The 18421-nt window shown below is 46.3% G+C and overlaps 1 protein-coding gene across 3 annotated transcripts in view; it reads left to right on the forward strand.

Annotated features, from left to right (window-relative positions):
• Positions 1 to 18421, forward strand: part of SGMS1 (sphingomyelin synthase 1) — a 246980-nt gene that overhangs the window by 75985 nt on the left and 152574 nt on the right. Inside the window, exons 1-2 of one of the 3 annotated variants that reach the window (XM_083149074.1) lie at positions 15688 to 15740; positions 16853 to 16953. The gene's annotated coding sequence lies outside the window, so the exon portion shown is untranslated. Of the gene's footprint in view, positions 1 to 15687; positions 15741 to 16820; positions 16954 to 18421 lie in introns of those variants that run through there. The other 2 variants (XM_083149071.1, XM_083149073.1) reach the window with 2 other exon arrangements.

Raw genomic sequence — 18421 nt, forward strand, 5'->3', positions numbered from 1 at the left:
TCATAAGTAGCCCATGACTTAATTAACCTTTTACTTAACCATAAGTACAAAACCTCTAACTTAAAATAATTGAGACTGACGCAAATAAATCACGCAGACAAAATAAAGACTCAGACACCAGAATTACGTTTAAAAAGGTCAAAGGAATTATTTATTGAAGACCTTGTTAAGCTAAACTAGAATTTAAATTTGGAATTTTTGGGATCTTAAAGATCAGGTCCCTAACGTTAAGCTAAAAGATGGAGGATGGCAAAAAATTATAGTCGCTACCACACGCCAGCTCCAGTCAACTTGAAACACGTGACTTAAACTTAAGGAGGGGTTCACCACCGCCTCCTAACTGGCACAACCTGCATCGTGAGGATCTCACCACCCCTTAACCTGGCAGAGCAAAAATTGGGCGGTCCCGCAGGGGAACGCCCCTTGTCCACCCGCATGGCGAGGACCACTCGCCGTCCTACGAAAGGGGTGGTGTCCCACGATGACCGCTTATGCCCCCCTTTGACCGCTGGCTGGTAGCGACTTTCCGCCATTTTGGCTGAAAAGCCACCACAAAAATTGCTTAAAAAGGACCAAGCGTACCAGCACTCCGAGGGATAACCATCCCACACCGATGAGTGTTAAAATAGGGAGGGCGGGAGGGCTTCCAAAGGTAAGAAGGTGGAGGTCACATGATCCCTAGGGCTTAAGTAGTGCTATAATGTACCCTCCCCCTTTACTCCTGATAGGCTAACTACTTCTGCCAACCTTATCACTAGGCAGAAAAACTGAAACAGAGTTTTTTCACTGCCTGAACTTTTACTGACCCTAAGTCAGGGCTCTTATATTGCTTCATGCTTAGGCAGCCTTCAGCTCCCCTAAGTAGCCCATGACTTAATTAACCTTTTACTTAACCATAAGTACAAAACCTCTAACTTAAAATAATTGAGACTGACGCAAATAAATCACGCAGACAAAATAAAGACTCAGACACCAGAATTACGTTTAAAAAGGTCAAAGGAATTATTTATTGAAGACCTTGTTAAGCTAAACTAGAATTTAAATTTGGAATTTTTGGGATCTTAAAGATCAGGTCCCTAACGTTAAGCTAAAAGATGGAGGATGGCAAAAAATTATAGTCGCTACCACACGCCAGCTCCAGTCAACTTGAAACACGTGACTTAAACTTAAGGAGGGGTTCACCACCGCCTCCTAACTGGCACAACCTGCATCGTGAGGATCTCACCACCCCTTAACCTGGCAGAGCAAAAATTGGGCGGTCCCGCAGGGGAACACCCCTTGTCCACCCGCATGGCGAGGACCACTCGCCGTCCTACGAAAGGGGTGGTGTCCCACGATGACCGCTTATGCCCCCCTTTGACCGCTGGCTGGTAGCGACTTTCCGCCACAACAAGGTTGCCTCAAGGCAACCTCCACCGCCATCCCCAGGAGAGATCCCGAAAACCATTAACCCGAGTATTCAGGCCCAAACTCTAAAAATATCCTCCAAGAAAATGCAATTTCCCGCAGGGGAAAGATGCACCCCATCCTCACGATAAAACCTCACACTGCCCAAAACCAGTGAAGGATGTTTGACCACAATTCCCCCCATGGCTCTCACAAAAACTCCTATGGCGGAGTTCACTTTCTTGCGAGCCTTTTCAATGGCGGAGATCCTAACTGCACCCCGCCAATGAAACCTGGGGACTATCTCTGACCACACCACCTTAACACTAGGCCAGTGTGCCCTCAAAGCTACCAGATCCGACTTGATACTTAGAATCAAGTCAATCCCTTTGGTAATACCCAGATCATTACCACCGAGATGAATGACCAGCCACTCAGGCCTGCCCCAGTTCCTCTCATGTCTCATGAGCACTTTCAGGAACTCCACCCAACGCAGGCCCCGGACTCCTATCCACCTGACCTGCCTATCACCAAGATAATCATGTGACCTTCTCGCCATTGGATGCCCACCGGCCCAATAAATAAAAGAATGGCCGATGAGCCATATTTGATGAATCCGTTGAAACTGAAAAAATAAGGAGATTCCCTAACATCAGTATCTTATTCTTAAAAACACAACTTGATACATAATCAACCCATGTGAAGGAGAAAACTTAAAAAACCTCCCGTGGACCAGTTTTGCCAATTGAATTAAGGCCCCCGTGGAGGAAAAAGTAAAAACAACCTTCACACCATCGATTCCGGAACGCTGCCGTTCCAAAACCGACAGTAAACTACGTTTTAGGGTTGGCGCAACAGGCGCATCTACAACTTATCTAAACGAACATAAGACTTGTATGCATTCGACTTCCAACGTCCTAGCTCCCGGATCTCACTTACCGACGATCCGGACGCCGCCGCCTGTGTAGCCGACCCAAACCGAAAGGAATGGGTACCATAATCCTGGGGCCTTAGTCCCAGTACCTCTAGACAATGCTTTAAAACTGCAGCAAATTGAAACTTAGACAATGAACTCCCATCCGCATGCAACAAGAACTGCCCCTGAATCCCCGCAGGGCGGATTCCTAAATAAGCTTGCGCCAAGCTAAGCGGGCAGATATCCTTAATGCTTTGCGCCTGCAATGTGACCCAAACGCCCCTTACCCAGTTGATCTGTCATGGACTTGACCAACCTGCATAACACGCTGCCACTACCCATTTGGACGTTGCCCACCAACAAACCTGCCTCTTTGCCCGCTTTGTTCTTAGCCACTAACTCGCTCACTCTAAATGCCCCGAAAAATGCAAACACAAAAACAGTTATAAACAGCAGCACCTCAAATGGAGATTCTGCCAATCCTTCCATGCTGCATCATATGCCCTTTGTGTGGAAGGAGCCAAAGCGTTTCTGGCCAGACCCACTAAGCCGGTTCGATGATCTGCCAGACATAAGGCGGGCATGTCAAACCCACTGGAGACGCCCCGGGTACCAATTCCCGGAACCTCTCCCATTGAAATCGGGACAATGCATCCGCAATTTTATTATCAATGCCGGGCACATGACTGGCAGAGAAATTAATATTAAAACGCAAACACTGCAATACTAGGTGCCTGAGCAACCGCAAGGTAAACGGGCATGAACTCCTCTGATTGTTTATTGCATGCACCACCCCCATGTTGTCACACCTAAAAACGACCTGCCTATCAGCAAGCTCCCGGGCCCACAACACCAGGGACACGACAATGGGAAACAATTCCAATAACAGCAGGTTCCTAGTAAAACCCCTATCCACCCAGGACTTTGGTCAGCTCGAAACACACCATTCCAACCTGAAAAAGGGGCTCCGAACCCACAACTGCCTGACGCATCCGTAAATAACTGAAGTGTACTGTTGTAGCAAGGAGGTGCAGGCCACAAAACCACCCTGTTGAACGAAACCAAAAACGAGGACCAAACCTTTAAATCCTCCCTGATTTCCCTGGAAAGGTAAACCGAATTATGGAGCCGTGCAACACCGGCTGTTGCCTGTTCCAATTTGCGACAAAAAACACGGCCCATGGGTATAACCCTGCACGCAAAATTAAAAGATCCCAATAACGACTGTACCTGTTTTAACCGCACTTTCCGCTTACCCAGGCAGTCTTCAATAAGTCCCAACAGCTTCTGAACCTTGTCCGCCGGGAGACGGCAGCATCCCGCCTGGGAATCGATTTCGATTCCTAGATAACTGAGGCAATGGGTTGGACCCTCCGTTTTCCCTTCCGCTATGGGCACCCCTAGCGCTCCAAAAACCCTCTCAGTAACCTCCAATAACTTCTCGCAAACTTTGCTCCCGCCCTGGCCCACAAAAAGGATATCATCAAGGTAATGAGCAATACCCTGCTGCCCTGATGCCGACTGAATGCACCAATGCAAAAAACAACTAAACCTCTCAAAATACGCACAAGAAACTGAACACCCCATAGGTAAACATCTATCCACAAAAAACTCGCTACCTAACTTGAAACCCAGGAACCGCAAGGAATCCGGGTGTATCGGTAACAACCAAAAAGCAGCTTCCACATCTACCTTTGCTAACAACGCATTGCGGCCACAACCTCTCACTAACTGCAAGGCCTCCTCAAACAACTGGTACCTAACCCTGCACAGCTCCTCCGGTATGGCATCATTAACTGACCCACCGTGGGGGTGAGATAGGTGTTGGATCAACCTGAACTTTCCCGGGGTACTCTTGGGTACAACACCTACCGGAGAAATGCACAAACCCGTTATTGGCGGTACCGCATATGGACCGCACATACGCCCTAACGCTATTTCCGCGTCCACTTTCTGGCGGACAATGAGAGGAAAATCCCTGGCCGATTTTAAGTTCCTAACTGAAACCACATGCACAGAACCCTCAATCGGCAACTGAAAACCCCAACGAAACCCACTCAACAAAAAACTAGCAGCCTCAAAATCCGGGTAACTCCTAAGCCACCGGTCTAACTCAGCCACCACTATAGGCGAAGGGGCCTTACTTGTGACTTCCAGCGGCTTCACTGGCATCACCTGCTTTGGCAGATGGGGCTGCGGTGCAATACTTTGCTGGGTGACTGGACCCGCACACTCTGCAGGAATGGCGAAAACGACAACTCGCCCCCCTATTGCATTTTCCCTCATTGTAAGCGAAACACTTGCCCGCTACCTTAGGGGACTGACCTGGCGCCACCGCCACCTTTTTCCCCGAACCTCCACCCAAAGGCCTGGTCTGCTGCGTGACCTCCAACCAGACCTCGACACCCGTCCTGTTTGCGACGAAACTTTTCGTCATACTCACGCCAGGAATACCCCTTTGTCTTCAAATACATCTCGTGTACCAAAAACAAATATTTTATCAGGTTGGGGTATTCCGCCGCCCTCTCAGCATAGCAGGCTGCAAAAACTAAAAACCCCTTAAGCCACTGGTGAAAATTTCTAAAAGCATTTTCCCCTATTCCATCGGCCTTTTTTGCCTTCTCAAAAGCCTGCTTCATGTCGTCAGTCAGTGTAAAAATATCCACATACTTCCCCTTTCTAATCTTCTCCCTCATCCTCTTACGGATGCCCCTAGTGACCGCTGTATTCGCGCAGTGAACCATTTCGGTGAACAGGGGTGGCTCCGCAGGAGGAGGAGCAGCGCTTGCACCCAAAGGTTTATCCTTTGTGGTAACCTTAGCAACCGGCTAACTTACGCGGGCGCCGAGGGGAATCCGACCCCACGCTACTGGTGTCGCTATCTGTGGAATCACATGATGAATGAACCGCACACTCACCCGTGGCTGATGTCCCTGGAGCTTCGTCAGCCGCAACGGCCGACCCGGAAACTGCTGCAGACGTTTCAGGGGCTGTCCTTGACTCCGTTCTGACTTCCCGACTTCTCCTCCTGGATGCCATAGCCGTCAATGCACCCACACTTGCCTGTGAAGACACAACGAGAGAGGGGGGGGGGGGGGAGAAGAAACAACACTATCCCCTTCAACCCCGGCGGAGGCCAAAGCTGTCACCATGGAAGGAGGAACCCCTTCACCGGTCCCTGAAGGCGGAACCCCCTGTGGATGTGCAAACCTGGACGGGTTCCCATTGCCCCGCGATGTCTGGGGGTATCCAACCCCCCCCCCGCCCCCGGAGAAAACCCGTAACCTTGACTCATCTGAGGCTGCCAATACCCCGAAAAACTTGACCCTTGCTCCCACAAACTACCGACCGAAATTCGTGAGCTGTACCCATGCGAAGTCATGGGCCCCCACATGTGCTGGCCCAGGGAACCCGACTGATACCCTCCTCCATGCTGAAACCCATAACCTGTGGCAAGTAAAGGTCTCCAGGGAGCCCCCTGGGACAACACCCCCTGACCACCACCCCCCATGGGGGACTGAAAATATGGGGAGCTATGGGGCGCCCACTGCCCCTGCCAACCCAACATGGGGGATCCCGGAGGCATTGAGAGGGAATGAGCCCCTTGCCAGGCAGCTGAAGACATAATCCCCCCCCCCCTGAGGGAAATCCCGTGTAACCACTTGCTACAGGTCCCTGCATTTGCACAGAAGTGGCCACGGAACTCCCTGCATAAAACACATTTCCTACCCCTCCTCCCCCTGCAGGTGGCGCTGTTGCACCACCCCCTTGACCCATCATGTTATTATAACCCATAAACCTGGGCCCTGCATCAGCAAACCCCCCTGTGCTAACCCCGGGGTTGGGGGGTGCTAACCCACTCGCCCCCATTCTCAACAAGTAATGAGGCCTAAAGCCATTATCACCCCCTGCTGCAGCAACCCCCCCAGGGCCCCACCGAAGGCACCCACTTGCCCAGAGCTCCTACCCGCTCCTGCAGTACTGGGCACCCCCTGGCCAGCAACATCCCGCCCACCCACCTCAGTCGCCAACCCCCCCCCTAGGGGCCTCATTCGACGCTGCCAGCTGACCGTGAGGCAAAGCGCTGCTCCCCGCAAGGGAAGACAACGCTATCATATTAACTCCCTGCCCTGCTTCCAGTGACGCCGGGGACCGCGTCACTCTCCCCGGCGCCGCCTGAATCCCCGCGTCAGGCCTCGCGCTCATCAGAGCCGAGACCTGCGCCTCCCGCCCAGCGTCTCCGTCAGCGGGCGCCAGCGCAGACTCCTCCGCCTCCCTCTCCGTCACCACAGGCCGCGCGCTAGCCAGCGACGCGGCCTGCTCCCCCGCCTCCCTCACAAACACCTCAGGCCGCGCGCTAGCCAGCGTCGCGGCCTGCTCCCCCGCCTCCCTCACAATCACCACAGGCCGCGCGCTAGCCAGCGTCGCGGCCTGCACCTCCGCCACTGTCCCGCCCTCCCCTGACAGGGCTGGCGCCGCCATCACACCCCCCATCGGCGTGACAGGCTGGGCGCTCCCTGATTCCCCAGCCTGCACCATCACAGGCTCCAACACAGCGCTGGACGCTGTGGAACAGGTGGGGGGAGGGGGTACTAAAACACAAGGTGACCCGATAACCGGGCTCCCTGAAGGGACAGGCAAGGCTACAGCCATGTCCCCAGCCTCCACTACTCTGACCCTGGGCTGCCTGTACCCCGCAAGGGGCCCAGCAGCATCCACCAAACGGCGTGGAGGGGGAGCAGAACGTCTAGGCCTAGGCATTGTACAATGAATATGCAAGAAAATTCAAAAGAAACTCACCAGCTCTGCGCAGGACCCACAGGATACCAGCACTTCCAAAGGTAAGAAGGTGGAGGTCACATGATCCCTAGGGCTTAAGTAGTGCTATAATGTACCCTCCCCCTTTACTCCTGATAGGCTAACTACTTCTGCCAACCTTATCACTAGGCAGAAAAACTGAAACAGAGTTTTTTCACTGCCTGAACTTTTACTGACCCTAAGTCAGGGCTCTTATATTGCTTCATGCTTAGGCAGCCTTCAGCTCCCCTTGTTGCCATTGTGTAGAATTCTGAGCCTTTCTAATCTATGTTTATCTAGTCATATGTGAATTGGTGTACAGTATACTGTATAGTACCATTCAGGTTCTCCATAAGAATATTACATCTCTGCCATACCTCACATACCGTTGAGGTCAGTCTAGCCACACCATTGTGATTAAACATAAGCCAATTATGGGTGTGTCATTTCTATAGATGAATTGATTCACAATAGGTTTTATTTTGGGCCTCTTTCCATTAGGTGTGTGTCACCATGCACACACCAAATCTGTAGGAGCACATCATTTATGCACAGAATCAGAAAATTGGGACAATGACCATGGCACATATTATGACCCCAAGTTTACCCGCTTATTTCAAATGAAATTACTATGGGAAACATGTATTGAAAAGGATCTCATACCGTGTAAGCCAGGCATGTCCAAACGCCAGCTGTTGTGAAACTACACATCCCAGCATGCCTTGCCATAATTTTAGCATTCCCTAATAGCAGAACTGTGGCAAGGCATGATGGGACTTGTGGTTTCACAACAGCTGGAGGGCCATAGTTTGGCCATGCCTGGTGTAAGCTCTCATGAGCAGGGCCCTCTCTCCGTATGTGCTTTTCTTAGTGTGTGTGTGTGTGTGTGTGTGTGTGTGTGTGTGTGTGTATATATATATATATATATATATATATATATATATATATATAAAATTATTATTTACTAGCTGACCCGCCCGGCGTTGCCCGGGAAAACCTTGGGTTTTTTTTATTTCCAAAATTGCTGAAAAATGTAATCTTACAGTATACTGTGCCAAAGACCTAAGATTGTAATGTGTTATAGATTCCACCACAATGTTAGAATGTGTTTGCATTGATACTCAATGATGGCAATGAAATCAGGTGTGGGGTTGTTGTTTGAAACACAACGCTCCTGAGTTGATAACTTGTATGTGTTGATGAATTCTACATCCACTCCTGATATTTAGCACCTATGACATACCCTCCAACATCTGAGGGTCAGAAATCGGTACAAAATCAGAAAGGGACGTGGCCACACCTCCATTTCTATACTCAATGGTACAGTTTCTAGGGTGTGTAATTACAGGCGCTGAGTGCGTGGAGACTGGTGTGGACGTTACTTTCCGCGCCATAATTAATTAAAAATTCACCGCTCCCTGCCACTGCCACTCCCCTCACCGATCCTGCCTGCAGCAGTACTGAGGTCTGGAGATCTGTAAAGCAAATGCACCGGGCGTCTCTACCAAACAGTGGGGCAGCCCCTGAGTGTGGGAGCAGGTCCACAGGCCTGGCCACATAACGCAACGCACGCTACCCGCACCACTGCAATGCACCACTGGGAACGGGTGCAAAGGGCCAAATTCTTCCCTACACCCGCCGGGCCAATCCACCGATCCAGCCATCCCAATCATAAATGGGTGCATTGATAAGGTTTGGAGTGTAAGTAGTTGAAGAATAAGACTGAGATAAAGATTTGCCATGTTAAGATGTACAATTTACGCAATAAATCATGAACAAAAAAATATAAGTATACATAAAAGTATAATCAAGAAATGAAAGTAGGATTAAAAAATAAGTTCTGATTCAAACTGATAATTGTTTGGATGGGGGTGGGTTGCGAAACAAATCTATAGGTGGGGGGTATGGATATTGTGGGCATAATTGGTGTTTGGTACACATACAGTGGGTCCTCAATTGATGGGATTTTCACTACAGTGTCACGGTCACAGTGTCACCATAGTGGGATTCCCAATTAGGATCCAGGTGGTCTTTTAGGGACCCTTTACAATCCCGTAGGTCTCTTCTCCTTGAGCCTCCGGTCTCCCTTAATGATAGTCAATCACTGAGGGAGACCGTAGGCTCCAGGAGAAGAGAAAATGGGATTGTAAAGGGGTCCCTAAAAGACCACCTGAACCCTGATTGGAAATCCCCCTATGGTGACACTGTAGTGAAAATTTCTTATCAACTGGGGACTCCCTGTAGGTGTACCAAACACCAATTATGCCCAAAATTTCCATACCCCCTCCACCTATAGATTTGTTTCGCAACCCACCCCCATCCAAACAATTATCAGTTTGAATCAGAATTTATTTTTTAATCCTACTTTCATTTCTTGATTGTACTTCAATGTACACATATTTATTTCACGATTTATTGCGTTAATTGTACACTATAACGTGACAAATCTTCATCTCAGTCTTATTCTTCAACTTCTTACACTCATAACATTCAAACAAATGCATGCAGCGCTCATGCCCACCGACCAAACATTATCTATGAACCAACAGAGTCTGGGAAACCCTTAAGGCAGAGCAGTGCCTAACATCCAACTGACAAACAGGGTGAGTGCAGTGTACCCACTTTGTATTGATCAATGGGTTCATTGGCCAGGACAAAGATTTCTCAGTGCAACTGGCCGGGGAGCGCAGAGACAGATATGGGAAAAAGAAAAAACGGTACATTAGGTACAGTTTTTATTTGCCGGTACAGACTGTTAAATAAATGTCAAATTCTTTTTTTTTGTGTTTGTGTGTGTTGTACTGTTTTTGTGTGTGTTGTAGTGTATGTGGTTGTGTGTGTTGTGTTGTATGTATCTGTCCAATGCATAAGTGTGTGAGGTGTGCTATGTATATACAGTATGTGTATGTGTGTGTTGTGCCTTTGTGTATCTGTGCAATGTTTAAAGCCCCGTACACACGGGGAGATATATTGCTCAGCAATATATTGCTAGAAATATATTGCTGAGCAATATATTGCTCAGTTTCTCCTTTTCATCAGCGACCAGAGATGAAAAGGAACCTCTGCCGGGGGAGTCGCAGAGGTAATCAGCTGGTTGCAGGAGCATGTTCCTGCGACCAGCGATTAGAATGGGGCTGAAAACGGGAGTGCGCACCCAGCGATTTATCGCCAGGGCACACTCCCATCACTGGCAATATGGTCGCCAGCGACCATATTTCCTGCGATTTCAGCCCCTATCGCCCCCATGTGTACACAGCTTATGTGTGTGTTTTGTGTGTTGTACTGTTTTTTTTGTGTGTGCGTGTGTGTGTGGTGAATGTGGGTGTGTGTTGTGCTGTTACAGGTATGTTATGTGTGTGTGTTGTGTGATCTGCCCAATGTGTAAGTGTGTAAGGTGTGCTACGTATAAATGTGTGTGTGTGTGTGTGTGTGTGTGTGTGTAATGTGCTGTGTGTATCTGTTCAACGTTTGTTTGTGTGTTCTGTGTATTGCACTGTTTTTGGGTGCATGTTGTAGTGAATGTGGGTGTGTGTTGTACTGTGAGTGGTGTGTTATGTGTGTGTGTTGGCGGGTTATGTGTACAGTATCTGCCAAATGTGAGGTGCGCTACATATATATGTGTGTGTAGTGTGCTGTGCGTATCCTGGCAATGTTTAAGTGTGTGTGTTTGTTGTACTGTTTTTGGGTGGTGTTGGGTTTGTGTTGTACTGCATGTGGTGTGTTGTGTGTGTGTGTCCAATGTGTAAGTGTGTGAGGTGCGCTACGTATATATGTGTGTCTTGTGTGCTATGTGTGCATATGTGTTGTACTGTGTGTGTGCGTGTACAGTGATGTGTGGTCTATGTATATCCTCAATTATTCCTAATTGTTTAAAGCCTTCACCATAATGTTAGAATGTGTCATTCATACTCAATGACAGGAATGAAATCAGGTGTGGAGTTGTTCCTTCGACAACGGTTTCCCAGATCGTCAATCTCTTTCCCAGATCATCAATGAAGGCAAATTAAAACTTGGTGTTTTATAAATTTCTAAGTGAAATTTCCCAAAAACGGCTTCGAGGTGCACACCACCGGGTATTGAGGTACCTTGTTGGCAAATTTGGGGGCTCTGAGTGCCACGGTGTGTCCGCAATGCAACGGACACGCACACACACACGCACACACACACGCACACAGACTCTTCAACTTATTATATAGATTAACAGTTTCTTATATATCTGACACATATTCCGCAGCGCTTTACGGAGAATATTTGAACATACACATCAGTCCCTGACCCAGTGGAGCTTACAATCTATGTTCCCTACCACATGCACACGCACACACAGACATTCTAGGGTTAATTTTGTTAGGAGCCAAATAACCTACCAGTATATTTTTGGATTGTAGGAGGAAACCAAAGTACCTGGAGGAAACCCACACAAGTACGGGGAGAGTATACAAACTCTGCACAGTTAGGGCCATGGTGGGAATCAAACCCATGATCTCAGTGCTGTGAGGCAGTAATGCTAACCATTACACTGTCCGTACTGCCTATAGATCTGCCACCCTAATAATTGCTTCAGTGTCCTGTTCCCTGGTGCAACTGTCGTTACTTACCATGTCCTAAATTGTCTTGTACTGTAATTCATTATTTATTTTTGCTCATTTATGTAATGTTAGGCACTGTGGAACCCTTGTGGTGCCATATAAATAAACAGTAATTATAATTATCTTTGTAAATATCGATTGTCCAATTGACATAAAGATTCCCAGACAGTTGTTTTGTAGTGTTCGTCGCACATTCAGATGTATGACTGCTAAATAGCTCAAATTTCGCCCATAGTGATTTATCAGATTCCTCCTGTATTTTTTCATTATGAGGTTTTAAAAATACTGATTGTTTTTCATGTTGGCAACAATTGCTATGAGCTTGGGGTCATCCTTCAATCCAAATTTACCAGAGAAGGTGACCACATCTAGCAGCGGCGGCTCTTACCTCTGTGCAGGAGGGGGGCTTCTGCGATGCTGTCTCCACTCCTCTGCAGCCACTGTCGGTCCCCGCCACTGCTGCTAGTCCCTGACCAGAACCCCCCTGCAAGACCTGCGCATGCGCAGTAGCTTCATTGGTACTGCGCATTTGCTAGCCCCAGCCTCTATGGGCTTCTTCGGTAGCAGCCCACAAACGAATATTCCGGGTCACGGCTTGGCACATGCGCAGTAACGTCCTCCGTACTGCGCATGCGCAGAACCCATTTTATGGGCTGCCGTGCAGTAGCCCACATAGTGGCATCCTGATGGGAGGGAACACCTCCCATTGGGACTGCCTTGGGTGACTGGCAGGTCAGACTTCCAATAGGAAGTCACTGCCAGTCACACTGAAGCCAGTGCCGTCTCACAGACTGCATCTGGCTTCACACAGTGGCATCTTTTTTCTGGGGGGCTGCAGCCCTACAGCCCATAGGTAAAAACGGCTACAATCTGGTTATTTAATGGCCACAAAATTATCAACATCGGCTCTGCTCAGAATTAATTTATCTGGTTGAAAAATCCTTTCTAGAGGTCCTCATTGGCCTATATGTGGTGTCATCAACTGGCAGGGACACTTGTTTCGTACACTTGTAATTAGTTTTGTCCACCTTAGACTTTTCCAATCTAACGTTAAAACAATCCCTTAGGATGTCAGCTGAGCAGTTTTTTCCACCTTCTGTACTATTGTTAACCAGCACTTTGATTATAATAAATTCAGGAATCTGTCCTCCCTTATTGTGAAATGGTTTTGATTCACAGAACTCCTTTTTCCTGTCCTTGTTCTTTCTCCTATTAGAGCTAGCAGGTATTCTGTTTTTTTCCAGTGTATCCTCACTCATAGTAAAGTCTTTATTTCAGGAAAATAAAATCTAAATGTTTTTATTGTAAATCACGTTAAATTCTGAGTTGTTTTTGGCTGTAAAGAGAGCATGATTTATATTCCATCTGTGTGAATATAAATCACGTCTAGAACGTTGCGCCCCGTCCCTTTGGATAGGGAATATTCTCCATGAGCTTTGCTAGCGGTGCATCTGTTGCGGACAATAAATGAGACGGTGTTACATTATAGATAGGCCATAAATTGATAAAGAACTGGACGATACACATGGTGCCAAAAGGATTTGTTGTAATGCTTTCTTTAGCCCTCCGACACACAGTAGTAAAGCTGGATATTTATGTCTTGCTGCCATGTATTTATGTGCAATGTCGGATAGTTTCTGATAGGATATTTTTATTTCTTGGCATAGATTGAGCATATATTAGGTTTAACTGGGTCGCTTAATGTGAAAATGGCCTATTTGGCTTGCTGTGTAAATACCTAGTAAAATAGCCTCTACTGAGAAAATATAGAACAATTGTTATAGTTATTATTGTTGATTTTGTAAGGCACCGTAATGCTCATAGTTCTAGACCACGGGGAAAGCCGGACATACGCTAGTATACAAGGCACAAGGGGTAACGCAGGCCCAACAACAGAGGATATGTTCTAATTAAAAGAGGGCACAAGTGAAACAAAAGGAGCTTGTGGCTAATTTCAGTTCGCTTCTGGAGGACAATTTGGATTGTAGGGATTCATGCAGTGGTGCTGCAGATATGAAGCCATGAGAAAGGAAGCTCAGTCTTGCTGAAGCGTTTAAAATGGATTAAATCCCTGAGAGATGGGAGGCAAGTGCTAGATTGGAAGAGGGTAAGATAGTCAAGGTCAGTGGTAGCCAACCCTAGCCCTCGAGAGCTACCAACAGTTCACGTTTTCCAGACAACCTAGCTGCTGCACAGCTGCACTCATTAATCACTGACACATTTTAAAAGATCCACAGATGGAGCTAAGTAGCACTCACCTGCAAAACATGCACTGTTGGTAGCTCTCGAGGACTAGGGTTGGCTACCCCAGGTCAAGGTGGTAAGTAAAAGAGTGAATACTTGTTGTGGTAGCATTTTGGGTAATGAAATGGTGTATTTTGGTATTATTTCTAAGGACTGGTAGAAAGACTGGGGGATTAGGAGTAAAATAGAAGGCGGAGTCAACTGTTAAATCAAAGCAGCGGGAATTGGGGTGCTATTAATGGTAAGTTATGATGGCAGGGGAATGAGGGCTTCCTTTCTTCATTTTCCTCTCCCTAGACCAGGGATGGGGAACCTTCGGCCCTCCAGCTGTTGTTACACTACACATCCCAGCATGCACTGCAACAGTTTTAACTTGCTAAATTGATTGATTTTTTCTGGTTACAGTAGTAATACAAAGACGTTTTTGAGGATGTTGATGAACACTTTTCTAGTACACCTTTCACAGTAAAACTTGGTGTCTGACTGTGTGGATTTGGAACACTGTTCCAATCCGGGGCGTAAACCATTTACACAGCGGCTCCAACGCTGGTTATTCCTGTATCAGCACTATTTATACTGCACACTGGTGCAGTTTTAGTAGTTCTGCCATTTATTGAAGGTGACCTCTCCAAGCAACGGTGATCTGGCTCTTCCTATAGTGTGAATCTGACCCGAGTCCGATTGTTTATACTGCCCCCTTACACAGGTCATTCCTGTGTTTAACCCAGGTAAGCTACCCAGGTTTTCATACCAAGCTTTCGACCTGGGTTAACCTGACAATAACTGTGGTTGAATATAAAAGTATTTGAAACGAATCGGCACTCACCACTTTAGGTGAGATTGCTCTGGTGCACTCTATCTATCTATCTTTGGTAGATTTTTTTTTCAATTTCAAATGTCACTAGCCATGGGAACAGATATTATGGTAATGTCATAAGTTGACAAGAGCAGGCTGTTGCAGTCTTCATGGCAAGTATGCAGGTGGCTTATGGGGCCTTCACACAGAGTGATTTAGGGTAATTTTCCAAGCGATTTGACTAGATCACTTAGAAAATAACCCAACATCGCTCCGTGTGTAGGGGCGATAGCGCCGCATGGAGCTGTGCATCGCTATCTCCCATCTAGATTTATACCGGATGCAGTATAAATCTAGTCAGATCGCCAGTGTTCTCAGCAGAGGTGCACCGCGGTGTGCTGACCGTTCTTACTGGGAGATTGCCAGATCGCTGTGTGTAGGCCAGATTAGTGTCCTTGGTTTGACTTTCTTTGTTTGATATGCTGTCTATAGTAATCTTGACACATTTATAAATCCATATATGTAAAGGTTTCCATACCTTATTAAGCAGTCAATGCGACCCTCAGTATGGGGATTTGCATTAGAGTCTGTTGTACATAGTAGAATAAGCATTCTCTTGTGAACAGCAAAATGACTTCTAAGTTCTTTATTTCTGACACACTTCTATATACTGTACCTACACCTGGGACACAATAGAAATGAAAGTTCCTGCAGTAATGTAATACAATCAGATTGTGCCGTTATGTTCCACATGAAATTCATCATATTCAGATTATTGCACATGTCTAAAAGTTATAAATAGTAATTTTTTATGCCAGTTAGCAGGTTTGGGTTGTTTAGACACATGGTGGCGTGTGAGTTAGTGGCAGTTAAAGTTGGCAGGTACATTCCTGGCCACTCTCACCATCGTCTCATAATGTAATCCATTAGAAACGGCAAGGCAATGGGACGTAACAAGGATATAAGATCTAGTGATACCTTCTCCATTCAGCAGATGGACACACAGCACCAGGTATACTAAAGGGGTTTGTGTACACATGGCCTCGGGCTGGGTGTTTTGGACTAAGTTATTTGGCTTAGTCAAAATCAAGCTGTAGTTAAGCCGTTGGAGATCGACGGCTGCCATCCCCAGCCACTTAGCCCATGTGTACAGCCAGATACACTGTGTGCGGCTAGTCAAAATTGACTTGCCTGCACAGTCTCTTGGGCCGGACTATAACAAAGCCGCGCATCGCTATTGCCCACAGTGTACACATAAAGCGATTATGGCTAACCTTCTAGCCGATTTTGACAATCGAGGGAAAATTGCCAGGCCAAATGCTTTGCCTAAAAAATGTATTCAGTGTTTTGTAATAATCTGAGTGCTTGTGGGGGGCCTTTGCAACCTATGGCTTATATTTAATTCAACATTACAAAGGACTAGTAAGAAATTAATGTGCAAAATTAAGTTTGGGAACCTTTTTTCTAGGTCTATAAGATTTTATATTTTATACTTTAAATGGTGGTGGGGGGGGGGGATACACTAATTGGTTGTATTGAATGTATTGGTAATTATTTGTACTGTATGTGTTAATAATGTTTCAATGTGCTCCGATATTTCTGACAGTTGGTAATATCAGCACAAAACTATTCAATGCAGCAGTTTCCAACCACATTGAAGCTTGTCCGATTCAACTTTCTAAATTGTTGAAGCTGCATGAAAACAGAAGCGGGGTTGTGGAATCTGCTGCAGTATTAGACCAAATACATGTGGTTTTCAACAACCTAAGTGCATTCAGACTCTCGGAACATTGAATACAGGCAATCGTATTGACATCGGATTAGCAGCGATCCCATCTATTGGAAACAAGCATTGAATCCCCCCCCCTTAATCTCTAGTCAATTTCAGTTTAGAAAAGATTTTCAGTTGGGTCCTAGACACTTGTCGACGATTAACTCTCTCCTCCTGTGATAAACCTGTATGTTCATAAATAACGGCAGACTGCAAAACAAATGATATACATATAACGGTGTCGTTTGTGCAATCAGGTTGTTATCCTGCATCTCTTATAAGGCCTGGCTCATTTTGTCCCTGTGTTTTTGTGACCCATAGATGTCGCTGACCCTCTGGTTTCTAATTGCTAGGTAACCAACTTCTGCACCTTGGACTCACAGATTCCCTGCCGCAGACGGAGATTCTAAGCACAGCAGCCAGGGGTGAAAGGATTGTTCTAAAAAACCTCAAGGTAATGCGCAGTCCTACACCTCTAGCGTATTGGAACATTTATTGCAGCACCCATCCTGCCCTCTTAGATCTACAGGAATTCATCATAGACCATTGTGAAGTTGTCTTCATACTGTGTGATAAATCCATTTACTTTCCATATATTGATGGGAATCTCGTTAGGCTTATCACACAGTGTTCCAGCAAGAAAGAAAACAAATGAGTCATATAGGCTGAGTCAGGCATCTCCTCTCCCATTCACATATGTGTTTAAATGACCAGATAATTGAAAATGCAGTGATCTATCTATTACGCTGGGTTCTCACTTACCGGACCCATCTGCGATGGTAAGTTTTATGCACACTTGCCAATGGTCCACCTGATGATATGTCTGGATATCAGACCTGTTTAAATATACCCTTCCACTTGTGATGGCATATTTAATGGATTCTGCAGTTGTTATATCATTTAGTCTATGTATGTGTACAATGTTGTTCTGGCTGTAAACATGGACAGATACACTTCCATTGTCCATTGATGTTCCATTAAAACCTGCTTCCTCATTATTGCTCTAGTCATAACAAATGTTACCGTTATCCATCATTTATTTGACGCTCCTTTTAGCTCTATCAGTGTCTGGAGCCGGCCTGACACTTCTCATCTGTTTATTAGCTGGGGGCAATGACTTTCTGATTCCGTAAGCCCCAAGGGCTATAGATTGACTGACTGATTATAGTAGCTGCAGAGACGTGACAGGACATTACTGTAAATATACAAAGTGCTAAAGGTCAAGGTATATATTGATCCATCTGTGTCATTCCTGCTTTATGCCGTGTTTCTGTAAATCACTGTCAGGGCTGGTGTGTGGGATTTCCATTAACGTATAGGAATCAACTCTCGCGTGATACATCTTTACTATGAACATAAATGGTTGCGTTATTATACCGTATACTAATATGCTTATTGCACAAGTACACACCATTTCTCTGTGGCTGTTGGTGGTGAAAATTCAGATAACATATATTTCTCTATCATTTTTACTACTAATAAGGACAGACCCTGAAAGTTGATTTCAGAGTTTTTATATAGCAATTTAAGCAGAATTGTAAATTGTAGCCCCCTGGCTAGTTGCCTAACTTGAAATGTGCACGTTCCAACATTCCTAAAGGTTAGTGCACAACTGTTCCTTCTTCCTGACCATTGCGGCCTGTTCCTTGCTCTTACTACTGATACATAGAGCTGTGTCTTAACTGCACACCCAACCTCTGGGAATCGTTCCTACCGTTCCATGGCACTCCACCTATATATGATCTTACGACATGTGACATCATATAGGGTGGAAAGCCACATCATGGCGCTATTTTGTCAGTGCTGGGCCCTACAAGTCCTGGTGACGAATCTTAAGTAGTGTTCGAAAATATACAAAGGAGACGCAAAACGGCTTAACTGTATAGTATAAAAGGTTACTAAAAGGTTCTTGTTCACCCTGC

Source organism: Crinia signifera, chromosome 6, assembly GCF_055691185.1.
Source record: "Crinia signifera chromosome 6, ASM5569118v1, whole genome shotgun sequence".
NCBI classification, from domain to species: Eukaryota; Metazoa; Chordata; class Amphibia; order Anura; family Myobatrachidae; genus Crinia; species Crinia signifera.